Below are 21,592 nucleotides of genomic sequence, written 5' to 3'. Positions count from 1 at the left end.
AAGTTTGCAGGGCTGTCTACTGTGGGGCACTCGAGTGGTCATCCCAACCTCACTGCGTACCCGAGTTCTGGAGGCGTTGCACGAGGGACACCCGGGCATCGTGAGAATGAAGGCGTTAGCACGCAGCTACGTGTGGTGGCCGGGCCTCGACGAGGACATTGCTAGATGGGTAAGCTCCTGCAACCCCTGCCAGGAATCCCGTCCAGCTCCCCCTATTGCCACCCCTACTAAATGGGAGAGCGCCAGCGCTCCGTGGTCCAGAATTCACATCGACCTGGCCGGCCCTTTGCATGGGAAGATGTTCCTAGTGATCGTGGACGCCTATTCCAAATGGATTGACGTAGCACAGCTATCCACGACCACCACACAAGCAATCACCAACGTATTAACACGCCTGTTTGTTACACACGGGCTACCCGACTCCATTGTCTCCGACAATGGCCCACAGTTCGCATCAACCGAGTTCAGCCGTTTCGCAGCCAATCTGGGTATCCGCCACATTTTCACAGCCCCATTTCATCCTGCCAGTAACGGATTGGCTGAAAGGGCCGTCAGGACCACTAAAGAAGCCCTGGCTAGGTTCAGCAAGGATGACTGGCACCACAAACTCTCGCGTTTCCTGATGAGCCAGCATTCAACTCCATGTTCAGTCACCAACAAGTCCCCAGCTGAGCTCCTCATGGGCAGGCGTCTGAGGACTGTATTGGACAGACTTCACCCACAATACTGCCCTGATTCTCCCCTCGCTTCCACATCGGGGGTTAGACATTTTATCTTACTTTGCTGGAGACCCCCTGTGGATCCCGGGCGAGATCGTGGCCATCACTGGACCAAGGTCGTATCGGGTCAGACTGGAGGACGGCCGGGTCTGGAGGAGGCACCTGGACCAGCTGCGTAGGCGTCTCAACACCCACTCTAGCAGGGACCCAGAATCACAAAGCGACGGGAGGTCTCAGCATCAACCCCACATCCACATCCTCCCCGGCGACCAGTGCACACCAACAGTCGTTCCAGAAAGCCCGAACACGGACAGCGGCGTCCTGACGGCGGACCAGCCCGGTCCAGTCTACGGGAGCACGTCCCCAGTGACCAACCCTACGAGTCCCGGGCCTGCCCGAACCGAGGGGCACGTTGGTGACACTTACCCGGCTATGCCTTCCCGGACAGACTCTGAACAGACAGTCAGCGTTCCAGAGCCGCGCCGTTCCGGGCGCCAACATAAACCTCCTGCCTACCTCAAAGACTATGCGTGTTCGCATCTGGGGGGAAGGGGTGTTATGTCCTGAGGACTCTAGGAGTTCTCACTCAGGTCCATTCACTTTACGGGGGCGTTCTCCCCTTCACTCATTGGTTGGTGCTCCCCAGCAGCCAGCTATAAAAGCAGGCTGCGGGGTCCAACCAGTTGCTGATCGCTGCGAGCCAGTTCCAGGCGTGGCAAGCACGGTCAGCCCTTTATTGTTATAATAAAGTATTGTTGCACTCATGCTCTGGTTCAGCCTCTCTTTTCCCAAACTTAACAGTAGGGATATGTATAAATTAACAAATAAATAATACAATGTAAATATCTTTTATATGCTGAACTGAGTTGAGCACAAAACGCCTCATTAAATGAATCATTCAATTTGTGGACAGCAAAAATGAATGTATGGCTTCTCTGCATTTCTCCATGGGAAAGAGAGAAATTTTCCAACAACTTCTCAAGGGAAGAGCTCTCTCACAACACCAAGAGTAACACTATTGCTTCCAAGCCTGAGGGGAGGAGTTTCTCTATGATGGTGGGAAGCCAGAGAGACTGCACACTATTGGAGACATAACTGTATAGTAGAAGACAAGACATCCAGTTATACCCTTTGGCCACCTTCTAACTAAATAAGGAAAAGAACAACACATTATATTATGTTCCTTTGAACAAAGTTTTAAGGCAAATTCTTGTTCTCCGGAATGACAGAAGACTAGTAGAAAAAGAAAGACAAGAAAAATTGTGCAGGTTCCATGTTAAACTTAGGATGGGAATATGCTTCTCAGAAAAAAAAACTATCAATGATACAAGCCTGGTACAGAACCCACTCGCATCAAGGTCCGAGAGATGATTGGTTGGTTAGTTGATGTGCCATCAGGATGATATCAACTATTGGCAACCATATAGCCAGATTTTCTTCAGGAAGAACTATCCCCAACTTGGTCTTTCAGGTATTACAATGGTCCTCCATCACTTCTGTAACTGACTCTGCTCTCCTTGCTGCTGGTCATCCTCTTCCACTTTTCCCAGCAGTATAGATTTTTCCAGAGGACTAGATCTTCACACAATGTAATTCACAATGTAATTCACAAAATGTAATTTGAACCTGGTTATTTATGTTACAAGTAAGAATTCTAGATTGATTTCTGTTATCATCAAGTTGTTTACTTTCTTGAATATTCTCAGTAGTTGCCTCCAGCATTAAAGTTCAAAAGCATCAAAACTCTATCCCATTTCTTCAGTCAACTTTAACTTCCACAGAACATCACAGGGAAAACAATTGCCTGCATAATTCCCATCTTTGTACTTAAAGATACACCATGACATCTGATTATCTTTTCCAAGGCCTTCATGACTGTTTTACCAAGTGCCAATCTGTGGTATATTTCTAAATTGCCTGTGCCTTACCTGTTGATTGTTGATCCTAAAAGACCAACTCTATCTACCATTTTGATATCTTCACTGTCAATTCTGTGGCTGATTGCTATCTCTGTTGTCCTGGTAGTTTGGTCTTCTTTATATTTAACCTTGTCACATATATTTTTACTGGGCTTCTTGGTTTTCATTAATAGAGCCTGCAGATCAACTGCATCTTCAGCTATCAGAATAACAGAGATCATAACCAAACATTTGTCCTTAATAGCAAGAAAAGGAGTTGTCTGTTTGGAGTTAACAGAAGACAGGAAAGCAAATGACTTATCTTTCCCCAGGCAACACTTCTTTAGATGGCTGAATTTTAGAGAATAGATAAGTAAATGTGAAGTACAATGGAACATATTCATCTCTTTGTGTGCATGCACACACATGGATTTGTGTTGTGGCTCCAGGCTTGGATTCAGCTCCTGTGACTGATATGAGTTCAAGTGAGGAGGTCATGCCAGAAAAATATGAGCCGGCATGGCTCAGTGATTGGACTGGTAACCAGGATGAGGAGATGGACGTGACAAAGGACGACAGACCTGATGTATTAGAATTGTCAGGACCTTTGACGTCCTCTGGTTCCTTATCTGATCAACAGCCGGGAATGGCTGACAGGGAAGTTTTGAGAGAGTCTTCTAGTGGAGATGAGAACTTGGAAAATTTGTGGTTAAATGTAAAAAACAGAAGACGGTTGAGAAGGCAAAATCAGCTGGAGCGAATGAGGAGAGCGCGTCAGTAAATTAGCACGTTGCCTCAATGAGTATAAAAGGACAAAGCTGGGCTGGTACATTTTGCCAGGAACAAAGTGACTTTGAGTGAGGACATTACAGCAAGAAGCTCTGAGACTGGAGATTTATTGCCAGGACTGGTTTGCCAGACAGAGTAAAGATTTATGCTGTGGTTTCTGCCAGCCGTTATCTTGTAAGACTTCTTTCCATTTGATTTAATTGTGAAACGGCTGCTTTCTGTTTTGTTCGTTTGAATTTTGAAGGGGAGTCATAACAGATTTGTATACCTCCAAACTACATAAACACATGGCACAACATAGAACAAACCGACCAGGACAAGATTCAGCAGTCTATCTGCATTTAAAAGATGAAGGCCACTCTTCTGAAGAAAAGCAAAATCCACATTTTGAACAGAGAGGACCACTGGTTTGAAAGAGGGGTCAAAGAGTCCATCTATGTTAAGATTGAACAGCCCTCTCTCAACAGAGGGGGTGGAATACAACATCATCTAACTTCAGTCTATAATACAATCCTTTCAGCAATTCGGAGAAGGCTCCACACTCATTTGCACTATTCAGGTGTCCCCGAGGATGCAGATAAACCTCCAAGTGGCCTCAACAACTCTCTAAAAGAATGCAAATGAGCAGCTGTCTGCAAGGAATATAAATCATTCCATTCTCCACCATCCAATCAGAGCTGAAGAAGCTTCTTGGTTGACAAGCAAAACATCTTCAAAGAAAAACAAGAAAGTCTCGTTGCCTCTTGAAAAAGCACCTTTGAGGCAACCATAACCTGGATGACTGAGAAACTCAGTCTTTCAGTCTCACTAGACTTTTTAAAGTTGTAATACTATATGCAGCTATTAATATAATTTGATATTAATGTCAAATATATCAGGTATACTTTCATATTCAAATTCTATGTAGATGTAAATCGCCTCTGACTCCTTGTGTGCATGCACACGCATAAATTTGTTTACCTCCAAACTTTATAATTCCAGAGGTAACAAGTTTTCCCACCAGTGTGTTGGCATTACAGATTCATCAGAACCCTTTCATTTTTTTTTTTTTTTACAGGACATCATCCAAACTCAATCTCATTCTAAGAGACATTTTTAATATCTGTATAAAACTTTTTACAACTTTTCTCATTACCCAAGAGCAGGGGTGGGATTCAAATTTTTTAACAACCGGTTCCGTGGGTGTGGCTTAGGTGGAGAGCATGGCTTGGTGATCATGTGACTGGGTGGACATGGCTTGGTGGTCATGTCATTGGCTGGGTGTGGCCAACTCAATATCATTCACATCTCCTCGCCTGGCCTCTCATGACTGTGGGGATGTTGCAACAGTCATAAGTGTGAAAAATGGTCATAAGTCACTTTTTTCAGTGCCATTGTAACTTTGAATAGTCACTCCACACAAGCAAAATACCAGCAAAGAAGGGGAAAAAAACTCCAGAGATGTTCCTGAGACAGGAAGTCTAGTCCTGCCAAGAATATAATAAGGGTTAATGGAAAGGCAGTTTCCGTAAGCAACACCAGAATGTTTCCTTCCTGCTTTCCTTACAGGATTAGGCCAGTAATTTCTTCTAACAACAGATTCTCCAAACTGCTTAGAATGTTAACAACCAGTTCTAGTGAATAGGTGCAAACTGGTAGAATCCCACCCCTGCCCAAAAGTCAATGATAAGGGTTTTTATCAAAAGACCAATTATATAATTTATAGATTAATGAAAATAATGTGTAAAATGATTATATTATAGTAGGTAAGATTGCTTGCACAATATATAGTTTAGGCAAAATTGTGTGCATGATGAAAAATGAGAACACATGAATGTTCATGAGAACTTCAATAAAATTACAAGTTGATGGAAATAAAATGTGGATTTCTTAGAAGGAATCTTAGTGAGAGAAGGGTCCAGGATATTCCATACAAATTCCATGTTATGTTTTTTCTTGGCACATGACCATATTTCTGTACTGATTTGCAGCCACTCATCATTTTGATTCTTAAAAGTACAAACAGAGCCGACATAAAGTTGTTGCTGTAAAGATGACACTAGAGGTTACTGCTTTCTGGCATACTAGTTTGCCATTTATTTGCTTTTATTGAAATAATTTAGAATTTTTAAAAAGTCAAGATTACATTGCTTAACCCAGATCAATGTTTTTCATGGTCTTCAGATGAGGAACAGCTTTACATGGAAAAGCCACTTCCTTCATAGAAAACATTTTTTCTTCCACGTTTATCAATTCTATCTCAAATTTTATATTTCCAGTTTTCAACAAATCTGTTTTTATAGATAAATGGGTTTATAACATGCTGTCTGTCTATCTCCTGATCTCTTTTTTAAAAAGTCAGTACCAGTCTGGCTTCTTTTTAATGATTTTACAGTAAGAACAATTTTACTGACAAGTCACATATTTGTAATAGAAGACCATCCATTTTACTTTTGTATTAAGATTCTTCAGCAAATATTATCCACACTCATTGACTTTTTTTTTTTACATTTTGAAACCCTGGGGCTGATGGACCATAACTTTCTTTACCCTTGACTTTTGGCCATGAGCGCCAGGACCACTCTTACTTGGAGTATAATAATATCTGAAAGTTCCCAAATTCTTCATCCTTGTTTTTGATTTTTGCCATTTAGGGTTTCATTCCCAATAACAATATGATTTGGGGGAATATGAATATGATTTCTGCTATAGGTATAATAAAACCATTAGAATAGATTAAGCATCTTCTAGTGTAGTTTCATGCTTCTAATGTCTGTATTAACCACTATGGCTGTTTTACTCTGGTGAGTTTATTTGGCATATTTTTGCTTGCATTCATTTCTTTCAGAGTTTGTGATAGATGCATTAGCCCATATATTCTCCATGACAATTCTTTGATTTGGTATTCCTTTTGAATATGTTGTGTTTTTTTTTCTTAGTATATGATCTAACTAAATGTTCAATATTTCTAAAATTAAATAATATCTAAATGTAGTGAAAAGATTTGCAACTAGTTGAATGGCCTAAAATAATCAAAGCAAAAGGGGATTTAGATGTGTCAACTGCTGCATGTGTTGTATACTGTTTTATAATTTTTATCTGATGTAAACTGAGTTGCTATGTGAGATGGACAACTATATAAATTGAATAAATCAATTTTGATGCCCTGTTCTGTTTGTTAATGTCACATCACTCTGAAAATTAAACTTATTATATTGATTCATAAGGAATTAATGGCCACTGGATGCTGATTACTTCTTCAGTTCCACAAATCTTCCCTTTGTTCCATTTCGATGTATCTTCAGTAGAATTAAAATAATTGTTAATAAAGGATTTAAAATTATTAAAACAATTACAATCCAAATAATATATTTCTCAAAAAATGGTCAGATTTCATATCAAGAATTGAAAAAGTACTGGCAAAACACAAGAAGTGAAATGTTGAAACTTCTATTTTTTAAATCTGTTTTCCATGGCACTCATTTTCAGTTTAATTCCAGGGATATTATCAAAACTAAAAGGAGGCCAAGTAGAAGAAACATTGGAAAATATTTCCCCAAGGATCCGTTTTTATTTTGAATGAAGAATCATTTTGACAAACAAGTAAGATAATTTTGATTGAAATGATTATTTATTTTCCCTTGTTTATTCAATTTTGTTAAGACAAAAAGACATTTATTCAATTTTGTTAAGACAATTCAGGACACATCCCAGAAAAGAATCTGAAAAAAATATTCGTTGGCAGTAGAGCTGACCAATCTGTGGGATTCCATAGCCACAAGCAATTGCTAGGCTCTTTATTATGGTCTCTGGGAGCTGTCATCCCTCCCAGGCAAACCAGACAGGAAATATGACAAGATGAACTAATTCTACTTTATGGCAAGACCACATAAGCAGAATCTTGCAAGTTTGAAACTGCAAACTTCCCACCACCACTTTTAATTGTTTCATCATTCAGCAGGTCTTTTCTAGATTTCTTTCTCTGATCAATAAGCCATTGGAGGCTGCTGCCTCTCTTGTCTGATTGTTTCCTGGGCAGCATCTCTTCCCCACTTCCCCAAGATATCCCACACATTCCATTACCTCAGCCCTAATAACCACATTGTCTAATTTCAATAGCACAACTATAGAAAACTATCACAACTAAAGTTCATGCTCCCAAAGAGATAATAACTTCCAAATACTGTGGACGTAGTTGAAGAATGGATCCATTTTAATCTGCAACAATTGTTTTACTACCTTTTAGTACCAATAACTATCTTATTGATACACTCCAAAACACAGAAATAGCAATTGCACTTAGACTTATATGCCACTTTACAGTGTTTTGCAGCCCTCTCTAAGTGGTTTACAGAGTCAGCATATTGCCCCCAACAATCTGGGTCCTCATTTTACCCACTTCAGAAGGATGGAAGGCTGGGTCAACCTTGAGCCTTGGTGAGATTTGAACTGCCATATTGCACACAGCTGGCAGTCAGCAGAATTAGCCTGCAGTACTGCATTCTAACCACAATGCCATATTATTATTATTTGAAATAATATAAAAAAGTGGCATTAAACTGATTAATATTCTGTGCTGATTTATATCTGCAGAAACAAGGCAGTAAGTTTCAAAAGAAACTTCTTTGGTGTATTATTGATGCTTTTGAACTTTGGTATTGGAAAAGACTCCTGAGAATACTATGAATAGTCAAAAAAACCAAACAAATGAATCATAAAACAAATCAATCCATAGTCAATCCACTAAAGGCATACATGATGAGACTCAAGTTATCATATTTTGGGCATACTATGTGTGAATATTTGGGTCTCTGGATAATGTCTGCTGTCAAAAGAAGCTACTTAATATTCTATAGATTTCTATAGCTCACCATTGCTGTTCATTCTCATCATGGATACTCTTTACTTCTTTGTTCTGTATTCACATTAAATTGAAGCAAGAACTTCTGTTGATGTGTTGCCTTAGATTAGGGGTGTCAAATTCATGATGACACATTGTCATCACATGATGTATCAAAACTTTTTCCCCTTCGCTAAAATGGAGATGGGCATGGCCAGCATGTGACATATTGACCCCGTGGATCGTGAGTTTGACACTCCTGTCTTAGATGAAGCTGAAAAAGTTATCTTTAGGTTTTATAAGGAAGATCGAGGTTGCAGTACATAGTTGCCAATATATAGTTGCACAGCTATTGGAATTAAGACCAAACTGCTATTTTTTTACTTGAACAATGAGATAAACTAATAAATATAAAAAATAAAATTACAGTTTTGATCTAACCAATTATATAAATGGACATTCAGGGAGGTCTAATAATCTTTTATTTGTGTTCAGAATAGAGATAGGTTCAAACTGAGAGCTTTAAAGCAAGATAGCAAGAAATTCAGAACAATTCAGTCACTATTTATGTAAGAATTATTACTCAAAGAAATTGGATCTGATATACTTTAGCTTCTAAATTAATTCAATAGGATATCTATTAATGAAATTAGATTAATTAAAGAAGTTTCTGATTAATCTATAAATTATAATAAATGATTTGCAAAATAAATGATATCTTCTGCCTCCCCTAGAATTTCTAATAATAAGAGATTTTAATACCAAATAAAACAAAAAAGAGAAATAAGATTTGGCATATACTATGACATGCATTTAACTAAGTCAATCACACACCATAAATATTTATATGTGATTTAGTTGTTAAATAAAGTATGTCAGAAGAAAGTCAACCCAATGAATCAAAAGCCCTTTACTTGGTTTTGTCTCACTGAAGCTAAAGGTAATGCTTTTTCTGCACAAATAAAGCACTTACTTGAATTTTTAAAAAGTTTTAAAAATAAGGAGACATGAAGATAATTAGGAAATGAATGAAATGTACTACATTTGTTGGTTCAGACCAAGGGTCTTCAAACTTGACAGCTTTAAGACTTGTCGACTTCAACTCCCAGAATTTCTCCTCCAGTCATGTTAGCTCAGGAATTCTGGGAGTTGAAGTCCCCAAGTCTTAAACTTGCCAAGTTGGGAGACCCTTGGTTTAAATGTATGATAAAGTGGATAATTTTGAATGTTGGAATCTTTTGTGTAAATATGGATTTTAATGTTGATTAGTCAATGTTATATGATGACAGTACAACAGGTGAGCATAATTGTAATGTTTAGTGAGTGGTTTAACATTTAGCAAGTGGACTATAATGTCTCTTTGCTTATTTATTCATAAATATATATTTTATGTGATGTCAAAGGTGTGTTAATAATGGACATCAATATGTGTGTACTTTTATAGTATATTGTGTTACTGTACTCAAACAACATATAGAAAATGTTAGATTGGATAATATAATGAGAAATATGCATCGGAAAATTAATATACTGATATCAGAGAGTGAGGTGGTTAAATTGGCCAGGCAGAATGGAGTGAATGATTGCAAACTATACATAAATAGTAGAAAACTGGAACAGAACAGCTGAATGTATGTACCCTCGAGGAATGAGTATTAAAGATGGGGAAATGGCAGTGAAAATTATAAGATGTTCATATAAATACAAGATATTAATATTAATACAAAATAATGAGTAGAGTGTAGTCTTTAAGAGAAGAAAGTTTGTTAAAAACAAATGAAAATGGCTAAGATGGAATAAATAGAATATTAAGTAGCCTAAGAACTGTTTCGGCCAACTTTGCTATGCAAAAGTGAGAGTTGGCTATGCCAAGAGAAATTGAATGCAGTATGAATGGAGTCCTGTGTGATAAAACAAGAAAAGTTATCATCCAAGAAAGAAGAGAATGAAGGAAATATACAAATGAGAATGACTCGGATGACAGAAGTACATTGAGAAGGCTTCAATATGTCAAAAGAAGGAATGAAGATCAAATCACAAAGTAAATACAGTATATAAAGGAAGAATGAATGGAAGGGAAAAACTTAGTCATGACTAGATGGAGATAATCAGAAAGGTGAGAAGTTGAAGAAACAAAAGGCAACTTATGAATCAGTGGAGGAACCTGGTGGAGGAAAAGTTTGCTTGTAAAGACAGAAAGGTATGGCAAGTTACATTGAATATGATTATATAAAATTGTTTTGGCTATATTTTCATTTCTATTACTTACATCTTTACTTTCTTTTGAAAAGTAATCTCCTGATATTTTTCATGTACTTTTCATAATGCTGTTTGCCATGAAATGTGATGGGCTTGCTTCCAAATCACACTGTAATAAAGTATACAACACATTTATATTTATTTTATTTATTTGTTTGTCAAACATGCACAAGATAGCAGGTATAGGTATAAACATAAACATAAACTAAGGAAGTAAGTACAGATACAGTAAATGGGGACAGTAAGACAGGGTTGGTAGGTACGCTGGTGTGCATGTGCTTAAACATTGGAATATTGAATGTGATACTTGAAATTTAAATTGCTTTTATTTTAATGCTCTACCTTTAATGTCTACAGATTCTTATCCAGAAGCTCTTTGCAGAATAACCTCTCCCTTACAAGTAGATACAGTCATTGATCCAACTGACCACTGTGATTCATTGCTAAATTCTTGGAGGATAAAATCACCCAATAGTGTTCTTCCCCTCTTTGATTTTAACTTTACATTCTTTGTTATGACTTGAACATCTGAAGTTGGCAATAATAATTAAGTTTCCCAGTTGTAACCTCTAGTTCTTCCCAAGCTGAACAAGGGAAAGCTAGAAGGATCTATCATGGGGGATAAAGCTATCAATAGACATCAATCACAGTTGCAACAGATTGATTTAGGGCTTCTTAACTCTACGAAATATCAATGCCTTCCTGTCCTTGATGGCTACAAGGAACACAATGGTTATTTTAATTGGACTTTGTTTTTAATCCAAGAGTAATCCTTCTTAATCTTATAAAATACATGGCTACTATCACAAAATGTGGTTGTCACTTTAGCAATGCAATATTTTAAATGGCAATTTAAATGGCAATCAAATGCTGTGATTTAGAATTATTTCAAAGAGTCAGTTCTACTTTTTGTGTGTTTCTGCTTCAGATTGGCAAAACATTGTGTTTCAAAATTTCAACAAAAATTGTCAAACGGGCTTCAAGCATTCAAAGAAAATGAGACTACATGAAACCCACAGATTGTAGGTTGCTTGCCCCTGCATAAACTTATTCATATTTTAGTAATATTAGCAACAGCACCTAGACTTATATACCACTTTACAGTGCTTTACAGCCCTCCCTAAATTGTTTACAGAATCAGCATATTGCCCCCAACTATTTGTGTCCTCATTTTACCCATCTCAGAAGGATGGAAGGCTGAGTCAACCTTGAGCGTGATGAGTTTCGAACTGCTGAATTGCAGGCAGCTGGCAGGCAGTAGAAGTATCCTACAGTACTGCATTCTAATCCTGTGCCACTGTGGCTTTATCAGATAGTTCTTTCTAAGTGACATTGTGCATGGCCATTTAACCAGCCATCCTGATTATTCTGCTCCAATCTTTCAAAAGAGGTCTTGTTTTTCTTTGTGGATTGCTTTCCAGGGGAGTTGCAATTAAGCTTCAAATGCCTTTTCAAATTTCTCCTTCCTCCTGAATAGTTCTGCTTCAGATCTAATGAAAATACTGCAGCTCTTCTTCATAAGATATATGAAAATCCACTCCAAAGTTCCAGGCAATAGCTTTGGGTTAATGTTAGCAATATTATGTGCTTTGAAGTAACAGAGAGAATATTGAATACTGAAGGTTCTCTAAGTAACTGTTTTACTTTCCCCTTTTATTATTGCAGCTATTACTGTCAAAAGCTGGTGATTGCTATAGTGTGTGCTGATCTACAATATTCTAACTATATTTAAGATGTTCTTTTCACTGTTATGGCAGAACAACAGGTAAATATTCTGACTAGGCACTTTTTTCTTCTGTTTGGAGGCCCTTCATTTTTTTTAAAAAAAATTGAGCATAAAAGCATAATGATATTGCACAATTATCTTTGGGATGAATAGTTTTGACCTGACTATTTTCTGTGGATAAAATCAGTCAAAATCAAGCTTTATTCATTCATAGACCATCAGATTGAAGGTAAAAAATAGGTTCTTTGCAAAAGTGAAAATAATACGTATAAGGGAATTAAAACAGGGCCTTGACATGTATGTCCAGGATTCACTTGATTGGAAAGGGGACTATGATTACAATAACTGTACCTAAGATCCCTGAGTAGGATGTAAGATTTGGATATTTACTAAAGTTTCTGAACAGCCTTAATTATTTACTATTTTGCTCAAATTGTGACTTACGATTAGTCATATGTTACAAAGAAAGCTTGTAACAATTAGTTAAAATATACCAACATTTTATTGTATTTGGTCGTCTCTCAAGATAATATTCTTTTCACATTTTAAATTATCAGCAAGTGACCAGGGGAATGTATCTGAGTCATAACTTTTGGTTAATGAGGTGATTTATATATGGAACAGCTGCAGGCTTCTTCAAATGTAATAGCATCTGAAATCATGCCAGGTTCCTCTTTTTTCAAAAAAAATCAATTTTATTTTCTTTCAGTGCAAGGTGAAAACAGAATGGCCAAATTAACTATCTGCAAAATGAATTGGCTGCATTAACTTTATCTAGAGTATTTTCTCATGACATGAAGGGTCTTTCCATGATGAAATTAAGAATACTTGTACTAACCTAAAACTACATTGCTTCTCAACCTTTTGGCCAATGGCATCTTCAAGGTTGGTCAAAAAAGTCAAAATGGCAGTCCCCAAAGAATGATTTCCCATTACCTCCTGCTTAGGGCTGAGAAAGAAGGACTGGCTCAAGATTACCAGTTGGCTATGTACCCCACAGTCTCCTGGTTTCTAGCCTGGTGCAGTAGCTGCTACATCACACTGGCTTTTCATTCACTTGGAGACATGATCAAATACTGTGCTTTTATTCATGAGTACATTCGGGTGCTGAAGAGTTTCTATGATCGGAAGAGGGAAGGAGATGACTTTTCATTGTTCCCCCTTTCTTCTTCAGTTGCTGAAACAGATCTTAGGCTGCAGGCTAGAGAGGATCAATAAAAGTTTTTCCCTTTCACCCATTAAGAACAACTGCTGAATAAGACATTACAGCATGCAAGTCACTGACATAAAACTCAATCAGCCCAGTGGTTTTGAATTTCTTTTACTAAAACATTATTCTTGTAAAATGGGAAATTGACTACAGCACTTCTATTTAAAAAAAAATGTGTGGTAATTTAATATAATGTTGATGATGATGACTGGAAACATATTTTGAAGATTAAAAGTAATTTGAGAAAACTCACATATTAATAAAATTAAAACAAAGTATTTTGGGGAAGGGTTTTTTTAAGTGAATTGTATGAATAGCCAAATGCAGTAATAAAATAAGTGAAATCTGAGAAAATCCAAGTTGACACATTTTTCTTGCATTTATTCATTTCTCTCTGCACTCTCCCCAAAATTAAAAGTGCTGAAACATGCTCACATCAAGTTAAATTATAGTAAAAATTAGGAAATGCCAAAGAAAATGAATTCATCCTATTCAGAACAATATAATTAAAACAATAAATTTTGGATAAATCTTAAAGTTGGCTTCAGCTGCTTCACTAACTACAGTATGCTAGTATGAACAACAGTTTTATAATTAAATTTTTTTTATATTTGTTAGTTAACCTATTAGCTTAACTGTTTCTGGGCTAACTTGAAATTTTTGAAGAATTAATGCAACAGTCTCTAAGGGTTTTCTTGAGCTTTTAAATATAAAATGTGTATCTTTAAATCATTTTTACAGTCAAAAGTATATTTCTTTTTACTAAATATTAATTCTATTATAAACTAAAACAATCAAAAGTCATGTCAAAATATTACAAAGCTACCATAGCATGGTGTCACTTTCTTTTTTCAGGTAGGGCGTTCCTGGCATTGACCACTCTGTTGCTGAAGTCATATTTTCTGCAATCGAGTTTGGAGTGGTTTACCTAGAGTTTGTACTTGCCTATGTATTATTGTGATTGAGGCTGAAGAAGTCATTGGCAGGTAAGATTTTGTAACAGACAGTTTTGTGTACTATGCTTAGATCTGACAGCAGGCAGCACAGTTCTAGTCCAGGCCCAAAATTTCGAGCCTGGAGGCATAGGGAATTCTATTGTAAGTGGAGGAGTGGCGTACTTTTCTTGAGAAATACCTCTGAACCCACTCAATTGTGTTAATGTCCTATATACAGTGCAGGTTCCAGATGAACGACCTGTATTCAAGAATTGGTCTGGCAAGGGTTACACATAGTTACATGTAAATAAATCTTCACCATGTCATTTGCCCAAATATCCCCTTTTGGTTAGATACTGTTTGAGGAGCAAGAAATACAATGTACTATCATGCAGCCATAGGCAAATCAAGCCAGATTGTGACTTTGCTCACAATTGCAATAGGTGCATCTCCTTATCTTCCTCTGGCTCACTCAGCACAACATAGGGGCTAATCAAGCCAATAGACACTGTTGTTATCACTGGCCCTGACAATGTATCAAGCCTACTACCCTGAACTGAGACTGAGTTATCAAGAAGAATCTCATGACAGAATGGAAGCTCTAGATCAGGGGTGTCCAACCTTGGCAACTTTAAGACTTGTGGACTTCAACTTCCAGAATTCCTCAGCCAGCCTTGCTGGCTGAGGAATTCTGGGAGTTGAAGTCCACAAGTCTTAAAGTTGCCATGGTTGGACACCCCTGCTCTAGATGGTGGTAGGAGAGCAACTTTCACTAGATGAGTCAACTTTTCCTCATGGGTGTGGTTTAAATGTCACCTGGGCAAATTCTACAATCAAGTGTTCTCTTATCCTTGGACCCATGTGGGCTGGTAAGCATGAATGCCTTTTGGGAAACCAAATGTTTCAGCTGTTTCATGATCCTAATGCAAAATTGGACTGTTTTCCTTGAGTCCGGCCTTTCTTGGAGTCCACCTAAGGAATTTTTAGAGAAAAGAACCAAGAGTAAATTTTTGCAAGCAAGAACTTTGTTATAAAGAAGGATGATTTGTGCAAATCCTGCCTCAAGTATCTCCATTTCTGTGAATTAAAGGAACACACAGTTAAATGTCCTTACCGTGCCACAGATAGCTATTTGGTATTCGAATGCCTGCACCATTGTTCAGATCTCAGATCTGTTGGTGATACATTATGGTTTGCAAAACACAAGGATAGTTTCCATATCTTCTATGGCTTGATCTGCAGATAGATCATGTTCCTTTAGTTGTACATGTGGGGCTAGTTTATTGAAGTCAGATTTCTAGCTAAATGTATTAGATGCAGTCTCATCTGCTTTAATTGTCTTCTCTGCCATATGCATCCACTATACCAAGGGTCTTCAAACTTGACAAGTTTAAGAAGTTGTGGACTTCAACTCCCAGAATTCCTGAGCTAACATGACTGGAGGAGAAATTCTGGGAGTTGAAGTCCACAAGTCTTAAAGCTGTCAAATTTGAAGACCCCTGCACTATACCATTCTGCACTATTCTGGAGGACTGTGAGGTTTTAGAGAAAAGCAATGTGACTATAAGAGTTTATTTTTATAGCCCTACACTTTTTTCATAGCTCAATGGTAGCCTAACACCTCCTAACCAAATTCTTTGTATATTCCACTTCTGAACTAATATGGTATTACATGTTCCAGACAAAGGGGTGCAGTCAACCAGTTGTAAGTGATTGAAAGCAAATCCAAAACACAGCAATGGAGATACATTAATTTATTCACACCTGCCCTCCCAGGGACAGAGCTGCAACTTAAGCATAGATTCCCTTGATACTTCAGTCTGACAGCTAAGCCACCTTGGTAGAGAAGGCTGACATACTTTGATCTTTCACTTTTAAAAATGCAAATCTGGAGTGCCAGCATCATAATTTCAATTTCTCTTTACTTTTATTAGCCTTTCTCACTGCATTCCTTTTTAAGTCAGCATATGTGATCTCTCCCAAGGCCAGGTCTCAGGGACAGGCTGGGGAAATTCTGCACCAGAGTTTCTTCCACCCTTCACTTTTTCTCCCCATCAACAGCTCATCTCATCCCATCATATTATTCATTTATTTAGAATAGATAATTCTTTATTGGCCAAGTATGATTGGACACACAAGGAATTTGTCTTGGTGCATATGCTCTCAGTGTACATAAAAGAAAAGACATTCATCAAGAGTCAAGCATCATACAGTACAACATTTAATAATAGTCATAGGCAGTGGTGGGTTTCTACCGGTTCTGCCAACCTCTGTAGAACCGGTAGCTCTGAAGAGCAGCAGACATAGAACCGGTTCTATGTCTGCTGATGTTTTTGCCCACCCACTCACCCACCTGTTACCTGATCTTTATTTCCTGATTTTTCAACTTCAGCTGCCGAACGAGCCACAGCTGCAGTTAAAAAACCACAAAAGAAGGCTGTTTCAAAGGCTGCTTCTCAGCAGGCAGCGTGCTAATGACATGCTAATGATGATTTATGATGATGTACAGGTGCCATGGCTCACAGAGGGCAGGGAAGCTCATAAATCCCGAACCTGTAGTTAACCCTTTCGTATCCCAGCCCTGGTCATAGGGTACAATAAGCAATCAAATTTATTCATTTATTTCCTTCATTCCTTCTTTCCTTCCCTCACCTCAAAAAACTCTCCCCTTTGAAGCATTTAAGCACTCACTCTGAAAATGCTTAATGTCTGATGATATGGTTTATCTGCAAGGAAGCTAAGGTTTTTCCTTTATCACAATTGTACCAAAAAAGATTTCGCACTAATGCCAATGTGTCTACTCATACTCCTGTCCCATAGAATTTTTATGTTCTAATCTAGGATATTTTTTCTTAATTTTTTCAAACAGAAAAGTGATACTTCTACAAGGAATATTTCCACTATCGTAATACAATGTATATAACTTTTAGGTTTAAAGGTTTATCTCCAAAATAGTCTTATCTACTTATGTTAATTCCAAGTGCTTATAACAGATTATTAGGAATCTGAGAAACAAGCAGAAGGAACCCTAGACAGAAATTATCAGCAGATGGGATAAGACATCGTCAGTAGCTTATCTCATAAATGGCATGTCAGTCCAAGTTACCAAAAAAAAGTCACACATTAAATAAATAAACAAACAAAATACCACAAAAATGTTCAAACAGATTTCACCTTAATGTGCTTGGTAATTAAAGAGGAGTGAAAATTCCAGTTATAGTTTTCAAGATTCTGTAGTTTTCAGGATTAAAGTTTCCAAATGTTGCATGAAAATTCTGTGTTGTAATTCTTTGTCTGTAATTCTTCCTTCCTTGATTGTGACCAGATATAAAGATTTTAACATTGCTAAACACTGATTTGGATTTTAAACATTTGATTCAGAGGTCTATTCTTATTGGTGGTAATAAGTAGTAGGTAATTTTTTATTAATGCTTCTCTCTTTGCAAGACCCCAATTTGATCTGATGAAGCAACAGGCTGAAGGGCTGCACATTTTTGGAAAATGAAAATCATCATCTTGCTTTTTTCTCTCTACAGGATCAGAACTCAATACAGGTGGCCAGTACAGGTGGCCACACAGAATTTTGGATCAATTCCTACAGCTATATTGCAATTTTAAAAAAACTACCTCTTCATTTCTGTAGAACTGAATTGTCAACTATTATGCAGAACAAAATTAACTTGACAATGTGCAATTTCTAAATGGAGAACAAAGTTATTACAATATGAGACCATAAGTTAATTTTGAAAAGATGTGCATTCTTTAGAACAGCAATCTGGTTCAATTTGCCAATTTCTCTGATTCATCTCTGGCTAATACTGGGTTTGCAAACAAATGGGACCCCACCCTGCTTATTTCTTTGAGTCCCAGGGCTCAAGAATATGTATTCTTACCAAAAGCACTTCCAAGTGCAACTTTTTTCCCCCTGCAGATCAGGGATTGCTGGTCTTTTTTGGTTAATCCATTTACGGTCATAAGCTTGGCTGTGCTTTAGGAGCAGTTACAGCTGTGTTGGACACCAAAGTCCAAACTGTGAATCAGATGAATAACCGCATTCCATATTATCTTCATTTCTATCTTTTTTGCTTCTTCTCAAGCGCCAGTTTTTATAAATGTCAAGTCTTGGCTCAGGAGTTTAGGAGTAGGGGACACCATTGTTCTTCTTTTGGGTACAAAGCAAAGAATTCCTGTCAAAAAAAGCTGAGCTGATTTCCCTCACTGCTTCAAGAACACACATGCAGGCACTATGCCAAGTGATTACAAAGAAACAAGACTCTTAAAAACATTTTCCCCATCAAGTCCATGGTCTCCCCCTGGTCCATGAAACACTGGGTCTCGTTCTTTGACCAAGTGAAGAATAGGAAGATCAGGCCAAAAAAATATATCTGATATGAACATTTGCAAGTACATATTTATATATTGACTGAAAATTCAAAGGCATTGCCAGTTATCTGCTGGCATTTTTTTCCAGAGTGTTACTTTAAAAGACCTGCCTGGAAAGGTTACATATTCATGAAAAATATTGTTTCTGATTACTGTTTAGGCTTTGTGTATATTTTATTAATTCAAGTGCAATGAACATATTTGCATTTATGACACAAAGCTGAAATGTATTATAGAAATAAATGAAAGATCATTTATTGAACCCTTAAGATTCTACTCTGCATTGGATGCAAGCAGTCATGAGAACGGCTGCCCCATTCAAACAGGAGACAAGCTTAGTCAAGCATAATAGAGGTTTGTTGCATCTATTCTGTACCTGACTATCCTTGAATCCAACTATATATCAGCACTTGCTATAAGTACATCATAAAAACATTTTAAGGATGTCATCATAAGGGAATAAGAGTCACTAGTTGAGGTGGCTGCTATAGAAATTAAATAAATGAATAAAATTCCTTCCGTTGGGCTTTTTCAGACTAAGAAGCAAAGGAATTTAAACTGCAGAGCAATAGGAAATATTCTCAGCATACTCTTGAATACAATAAGATAAATTGAAGAAAATGAAATGCTAAAGAAGTCCACCAACTTCTTGAGAATGAAGTCAAGAAACAGAAATCTTTTTCATCCAGTTCATGGAAACTAGAAAAGATTGATTGATTGATTGATTGATTGATTTAGTCAAGCGATTATTAGATAACAGGTATAAGTATAAACATGGTTATGAATACATGAAATGAATACAAATAAGAAAAAAAGAAACAATAGGACAGGTACGGTAGGCACGTTGGTGCGCTTATGCACACCCCCTATAGACTTCTTAGGAAAGGGGGTGAGGTCAATAGTAAACAGTCTAAGGTTAAAGTTTTTGGGGCTTGGGGAAGAAACCACAGAGTCAGGTAGAGTATTCCAGACATTGACTACTCTATTGCTGAAGCCGTATTTCCTGTAATCAAGTTTGGTGCGGCTTACCTTGAGTTTGTATCTATTGTGTGTTCTTGTATTGTTTTGGTTGAAGCTGAAGTATTCATTGACAGGTAGGACATTTCAATATATAATTTTATGTACTATACTTAGATCGAACCGAAGATGGCATAGTTCTAGGTTGTCTAGGTCTAAAATTTCAAGTCATAAGGTATTCTGCTATGAGTAGAGGAATGGAGGACTCTTCTCGTAAAATATTTCTGGACTTCCTCAATTGTATTAATATCAGATATGTAATGTGGGTTCCAGACTGATGAGCTGTATTCAATGTTTTATATGCTCTAGTTAGTAGAGTGATATTATCGAAGAAAAAGCCACGCAGGATTAGGTTAACAACTCTTAATGCCTTTTTGGCTATGTAGTTAAAGTGGGCTCTAGCACTTAGATCATTTGAGATGAGTACTCCAAGGTCCTTGAGAGAGTTTGGGTAATCAACAAGGTCTTGACTATTCAGCCTGTATTTTATTTTTTGATTTATTTTTTTTGCCTATATGTAAGACAGAGCATTTATTTGTTGAGATTTGAAGTTGCCATTTGTTTGACCATTCTGACACATACTTAAGGTTTTTTTTGAAGGGTAGCAGTATTGTCAGTGGTGTTGAATAGCTTTACATCATCAGCGAAGAGAACGCAGTTGCTCTTAATATGATCACAGAGGTCATTTATGTAGAGTATGAAGAGAGTTGGTCCTAGAACACTGCCTTGGAGGACACCAATGTTGACAGGTACAGAATTTGATAGGACACTCCCAATTTTGATCATTTGTTATCTGTTTGACAGGAATACTTCTATCCAGTTATGCAGGTGTCCAGAGATACCATGAGATTTTAGTTTTAGGAGTAATTTGTTGTGTATCACTGAATCAAAGGCTTACATTTTGGTCCAGAATTAATCTATTGATGTCCATATTGATGTCCATCTCACCTTTACATGAAATACTATTTTGGCTAATTGTGGGACTTTAAGGATTCATGAGCCATTATTTGGATTTTAATGAGCTCAGGTCATATGACTCTTTCAAGCCCAAAGTGTTAAATCTAAAAGGGTTCTATACTGAAAGGGTTCTATACTGACAGCATGTCACTATGACTAGTTATTTTGCTGATGCATTTTTATGTAAAGCAGTGCTTAGGAGTCAATTGCAATCAAGCAATCAATCATATAAAAAGAAGTGGGAAGAGAGAAAACATTTTGCTCTGAATGGATGGAATTCCACTAAGAATGAGTAATCCAATTTCTAAGGGAGGTAAACCTCCCACCCTTCAACTTATCCCTCTAAAAGGGGAGAACAATTCAATGATTTTCCTGGGAGTGAGCCAATTATAAAAACATTCATTATCTTGAATGCAAGGTGGCTGTGGAACTCAATGAGCAATAGCCAAAGTGGATATCTTTGGCCAAGAGTCCATAGGCTCCCAGTCTCTCCTTGCCAAATCTTGTTTTTCCTGCCACCCACCCAACTTAAATTTGGTGATATGGTTTATAGTATTTTTTAAAAAGCTAATTTTGTTCTCTGCAATGATAAATATTTAAAACAAACCAATCAACAACGACACACCCCCAAAAAGTGGAAGAGTGATGAAGAAAAAATTATCCTCTCAATTGGCTCTATTTTTTCCAGTGACATCACCTAATCACCACTGTATCCTTGTGGCCCACAAAGATCCTTTATTCCTTGGCATTCCCTTCAGCTATAAAAGTAGTTAGCCCCTCTCATATATGAATGGTGTTTTGTTAAGTCTTAGTATTAGAGTTAGAAGAATTCAAAGGAGGATGGGTGCCCATATTATTAAAATGGTTGCAGTGTTGTTCA

The sequence above is a fragment of the Pseudonaja textilis genome, chromosome 1 (assembly GCF_049901715.1).
Source record: "Pseudonaja textilis isolate UNSWEBS1 chromosome 1, rPseTex1.2, whole genome shotgun sequence".
NCBI lineage: Eukaryota > Metazoa > Chordata > Lepidosauria > Squamata > Elapidae > Pseudonaja > Pseudonaja textilis.
Note: the sequence above shows the minus strand (reverse complement) of the source record.